The following is a 6,082-nucleotide window of genomic DNA, read 5'->3' on the forward strand; positions in this document are numbered from 1 at the left end:
AGAGATCCTACAATTAAATTGAGAACTGGTCAATTCAAGGAGCCAAACTGGATGGTAAAATAACTTGTCAAAGAAAGACTTAATTTCCCCAGTAGACTGGCTAAGATCAAGAGAACAAATGATACCAAATGTTGGAGAGGATGTGGGGTAAGGGGAACGCTCATCCACTGCTGGTGGGACTGCAAACTTGTTCAACGCCTACAGAAAGTGGTATGGAGAATTCTTTAAAAACTACAAATGAACCTACCATTTGACCCAGTTGTATCACTCCTTAACATTACCCAAAGAACTCATCCTATTGCAAAAGACACTTATACATCCATGTTTATTACTGCTCTTTTCACAATAGCTAAGAGACGAAAGCAACCTAAGTGGCCCTCAACTGACAAGTAGATAACGAAAATGTGGTTCATCTATACAATGGAGTTTTACTCAGCAGTAAAGAAAGATGAAATCATGAAATTTGCAGGTAAATGGATGGAACTAGTGAAGTAACACAGACTCAGAAAAAAAAAAAAAACAACGTATGTTCTCCCTCATATGCGGATCCTAGCACCAAATCCTGATAAGTAATTATATATCTAGACATAACTGCAGGAATCAGGATAATGAAAAGAAACCAGGGAGGTAAGGGAAAAGAAAGACTCTGAAAGAGAATAGGAAACAGCCATTAATAAGGGGAGTGGGGAGGGAAGGTTATACAAGGAACCTAGGGGATAAAGGGAAAGAAGGAGCTCAAGAGAGGTGGGACCATAGGAGAAGGGTATTATTAAGGGAGAAATGGGAAAAATAGGGGCACCTTAAATAGGGAAACCGTGGTGGAAGGGTTAGACAATGCGAGAGATAAACAATGCCTAACTAGATTTTAAAAAACCAGAGGGAACCATATTAGTCCAACAACCTACTGACAAATTATACATATAACTAGATCAAAGAATATAATATATGTCTAGACAAGGTTTATCTGAGAACATTTGGTCTTTGCCCAAGCTTTATCTACATGACACATGGTAATTAAAAGCACTGAACTGGTGGAACTAACCTTCTTGGATATTTAACAGACATACTTTAAGGTCTATACTAATTTGGTCAGAGGGACATAAAGGACAGTTTTTGCTCCTTGCCCTCCCAGGTCGACTAAGTTCCAGGGGACTATAAGCATCTCTCAAAATGTCCTGTAACTGTGGTGAGTCAGCTGTCCTCTTGATCAAGGAGGCCCTGGAGACCCCACCAGATGGACCTGAACCAGTGTCCCGTGTACAAAGAGGGGAGTCAACACAGAGCAAGCATTTCCTCCATGCTTCCAAGCGAAGCCAGCCATGGTCGAGTAGGACCTTTGACTTATCTTCACATAGATGGAACTGGTAAAAGAATGGAGCCAGGGGCTCCTCCCAAGCCCATGTGAACAGATCCTCAAACAACCTTAAGAGTAAAAATAAATTGGTTTATCTGGGCCAACTGTAGGGTCTTAAACACCCAAAAGGTAAGTATAACCAAGGGTTAAAAGGGTCAGTGTAATTTTTTAAGAGGCCATATGTATAGCTAAAGACTACATAACAAGAAACAATGCCAGACAGGAAATACCTTTGAGTTATTGGCCAGAGTGGCCCAAAAGACTCCCAGACAGTAACCCAGCATAGAACTGGAAAAATGAACAGCAGACCCCAATCTTATCTAAAGGAATCCTGACAACTGATTGTTGCTAGATGAGGAACAGCTGATCTTCCTAAAACAAGGATCTCTAGATAGGCTGACTAGATTCAGTGGATGGACAAGCACTGGGGGTGCTGACAACACAGTGGACAGTAACAGGGATGACAAAGTATATGGGCTCCAGTGGGGAGGGGGCCAATGGGAGGGTGCCATTTGGGAAGTAAGTATATAGATGAATAAGATTGTTTGGGATGATCTATATGATATACACACAAAAAAATCAACAAAAAAAATAAGACATATTTGAAGAGGAAGCATAAAAATTTACTTCATGTTAATTAGCAGAGGTGATAAACATTACCATCGAAATCTACCTGATAACTTTATACCCATACTCAGGTGCCAAGGATCCCAGTGTAACCAATTGTGACAAGTAATAATCAGATACATAGAGATTAGAGACACATGTATAAACATCTAAGTGTTAGTAGCATCAAAAATGAGTCTATAGGAAAGAGCATATTTTAAAATGAAATGGAGATCTTTTTTAAAGGTTAAAAACTCATTCAATTTTGGGGCTGGAGAGATGGCTCAGCAGTTAAGAGCACTGACTGCTCTTGCAGGGGACCCAGGTTCAATGCCCAGCACCCACATGGAGGCTAACAACTATCCATAACTCCAGGTCCAGGGATCTAACACCCTCTTCTGACCTCTGTGGTCACTGTATGACAGACACAGGCATACTGTCACATGCATACAGGCAATACACTTATACATGTAAAACAAAAATAATAAATAAAATATTATGTATTAGTTACTTTTCTGTTGCTGTGATAGAAACACTGATGTATCCCTGCTCTGGAGTGTGTTATTGAATATGTTAAAGCTGTAACAAAATGCTTCTTTCTAATTCATGTGGTTATTAAATTAAAAAAAAAAACTTTAGCATCCTAATTTTCACAAGAAAATTTAATTGCCTACATAGAGATTATATAGATAATAAATACATCTCAACCCATAAATCAACTACCCCAAACATGGGTGCTCTTACAGGAAGAACAAGGAGAGTAAGGACAGCTGGACAAACACAAGTACATCACCTGTATGTGACAGTGCAGGCTATTGGAAAAGACAAGTAAAAATGCCTGCTTCACTTGCGGGGGAAAGAGTTAGGGATTGAATCGAAGGCCATACTGTCTACCACTGAGTTACACCATCAGTCTACATCATCTTTATGTGCAAATGACTGATCAATACCTCTCAGCTAAAAAATTAAAGATATTTAAGGGGCCTAGAGAGATGGCTCAGTGGTTAAGAGCACCAGCTGCTCTTGCATAAGACACAGGTTCGATTCCCAGCATCCACAAGGAGACTAAACCATCTGTAACTCCAGTTCCAGGGGAATCTGGCACCCTCTTCTGACCTGTGCAGGCATTGCACAGCTCAGATGTACTTACACACATGCAGGCAATATACTCATACACATAAAATAAAAAAAAATAATAAAATATTTTTTAAAAATTAAGAGCCTTAGCTGGGCGTGGTGGCGCACACCTTTAAGCCCAGCACTCAGGAGGCAGAGGCAGGCAGGTCTCTGTGAGTTCAAGGCCAGCCTGGTCTACATAGTGAGTTCCAGGACAGCTGGGGCTACAGGGAGACCCTATCTCAAAAAGACCAAAAAAAAAAAAAAAAAAAATTAAGATCCTTGAAGACAGACTAGCTAGTGAGATCTCAGAGAAATACAGGTAAATTTCAAAATGTCTTGACCAACATTAAGTCAAAGTATATTTACATTTAGTTAAGAAGATTAAAAACATACTAAAATTTCTGATGGTACACCAATTTGAGGTAATGTGTGAAATATTTTACCAAAAACACGGGTAAGATTATCTTTAAAACTAAACTATACAAACCCATTAAAAAATTATCTGTGATTAAATGAGAAAATGTTTTTATTCCTAGAAATAATTTCTGAAGTACTCAGGGGGGAAATGAAATGACTCAGAAGAGGAAAAAAATAAGAGAGAAATGTGTATGAAACAAAATGTAAACAACTAGTCAAGAATACTGAGAGATCCTTGTTTCTAGAACATTTGTTAAATTTCAAATTATATTGTAGCAAAACAAAGTTTAAATCTGGAATAAATGTGACAGATAAATATTAATTAGGCTATAGATAAGTATATGAACATTCATTATATACATCATTCATTTCCATATGACTAAAAATAAAATGAAAAGGAACTTTATACTCTTAATTCCAGTAAAGTGTGTACTCTGACATGAAGAATGCAGCATAAGACTTCCTTAGAATGATGCTATCAGATGAATTATATACTATGCCTTACTCACTTCCATGCCTTCCTTTGATTATAGTTTTACTCATCAGTTAGGTACGCCAATTCAGTACTTTGTTAAATTTACAACCAAAAAAGGGACGTTCTAAAAAGAACTTCTATTATAGAACAAAAGGCAAGAACAAAGGCACTATGGTAATAGTAATAATAATAATAATAATAATAATGATAATAATAATAATAATAAAAAGACAATTATCTCGCTTATGTTCTAAGAAAGAACAGGAGGAACACTAAGGACAGAAATTGTAAATGTTGTGCATCTTATTCTTGATATAATTACCTGAGCCTAAACATGCATAAAATTTTATTAAGCTTTTATTAAAATTATTACACTTGTCGGGGCTGGAGAGACGTCTCAGCGGTTAAAAGCACTGACTGCTCTTGCAGAAGACCTGGGCTCGATTCCCAGCACCCACATGGCGGCTACGAACCATCCTTAACTCCAGTTCCAGGAGAATCCGAAGCCCTCTTCTGACTTCTGTGGCATTGCACGACACGGGTGCACTCACATACATGCAGGCAATACACTCATACACATAAAAAATAAATAAATAAATAATAAAATATTTTTTAAAAATTATTACACTTGTCTGTATATTATCATCTCAACTGTTTTATAACCATGTGTGCATACCTGTGTACGCCCATATATCATGTACACCATGCATGCACACGCCACACACATATACCCAAACAGGAGGCAGGAGAGGAGTATTGGGGGGGGGAGAAGCATAAGGGGGAGGAGCATGAAAAGGGGGAGGAGCAGCAGAAACAGCAAGGAAATACAATATACTTATTAAATTTTTTAATTAAGGCCAGGCACAGTGGTACACATCTTTAATCCCAAGAGGCAGAGGTAGGCGGATCTCAGCGAGTTTGAGGTCAGCCTGATCTACATAGCAAGTTCTAGGCCAGCTGGGTCTACAGAGAGACCCTGTCTCCAAAAGACTAAGATTTTTTTTTTAATTTTAATTAAAATAATAACGGATTGGGCGGGGGAGATGGCTCAGTGAGTAAAGAAAGTGCTTGCAGCTCAAGCATGAGGACTTGAATTTGAGCACCCATATAAAGAGCCGAGTGTCATGACATACATAAAATCCTAACACTTGGGAGGCTGAGTATTTCAAGTTCATAGCTAGCATGGGTTTCATGGTAAGACTCTCACAAATAAAAATATGCCAGTGAAAAAAAAAATCTATAGATACTGTATGGTTCCATTTATATGAAACATCCAAAACAGACAAATCCACAGAAACAGAAAGTCAATTAACAGTTGTCAGTGAAAGGGAAGGGGTGGGAAACCAGAGTAACTGCTGAAAGATAGGGAGTATTTTGGAAATTTCTAAATTAGATAGCTGTGATAACTACGCAACTCTGAATATACTAAAAACCACTAAACTATACATATTAAAAGGAAGTTAGTAATACACTAATCATATACAAGTAATTTTAAAACCATGAAAATAAAAAATTGTCTATTCATGTTCTTGAGTTCCTGTATTTTTTTTCATATTTTATCTTTTTTTTTTTTTTAATGTTTTGCCTGTGTGTATGTAAGTACAGCACAGAGGCCTGAAGAGTGTGTTGGAGCCCCTGGAACTGGAGTTATATACGGTTGTTAGTCACCATGTGGGTGTTGGGAATTGAACTCAGGTCTTCTGGAAGAACAAGTATTCTTAACTGCTGAGCCATCTCTCCAGTCCCTGGGTTCCTGTATTTTTTTTAAAAAATAGGGTTACCCCCTTAAAATGTATGCACAATTATTCACTATAATTACTGCTTCTTTTAATTAAAAAAATAAAAAATAATAATGAATAAAACATTAAAAAGAATGGACAGAAAGAAAATTACACCAAGGCACCTCAAAGAAACTACACACAGAGAGAACCTAGAAAGCAGTTGTGGGGTGAGGGAGAATGCATGATTTACAGGTGATGTACAAGAAATTTTGGAGTCCAAAGACAATGGAATAAACTTGTAATAGACTGAAAGATAATAATGCTAATCTAGTTTTACATTCAGCATAAATATGCTTCATAAATAAAGGTGAAATGCCATTCAGACAAAAA

At 37.5% G+C, this 6,082-nt stretch overlaps 1 protein-coding gene across 3 annotated transcripts in view; it reads right to left on the reverse strand.

Moving 5' to 3' along the window:
• The window catches only part of Mtmr3 (myotubularin related protein 3), a 167,280-nt gene that overhangs the window by 127,001 nt on the left and 34,197 nt on the right, over positions 1-6,082 (reverse strand). The gene's annotated exons all lie outside the window — the stretch shown is intronic.

This window comes from Nannospalax galili, unplaced genomic scaffold (genome assembly GCF_000622305.1).
Source record: "Nannospalax galili isolate Female #2095 unplaced genomic scaffold, S.galili_v1.0 scaffold259, whole genome shotgun sequence".
NCBI lineage: Eukaryota > Metazoa > Chordata > Mammalia > Rodentia > Spalacidae > Nannospalax > Nannospalax galili.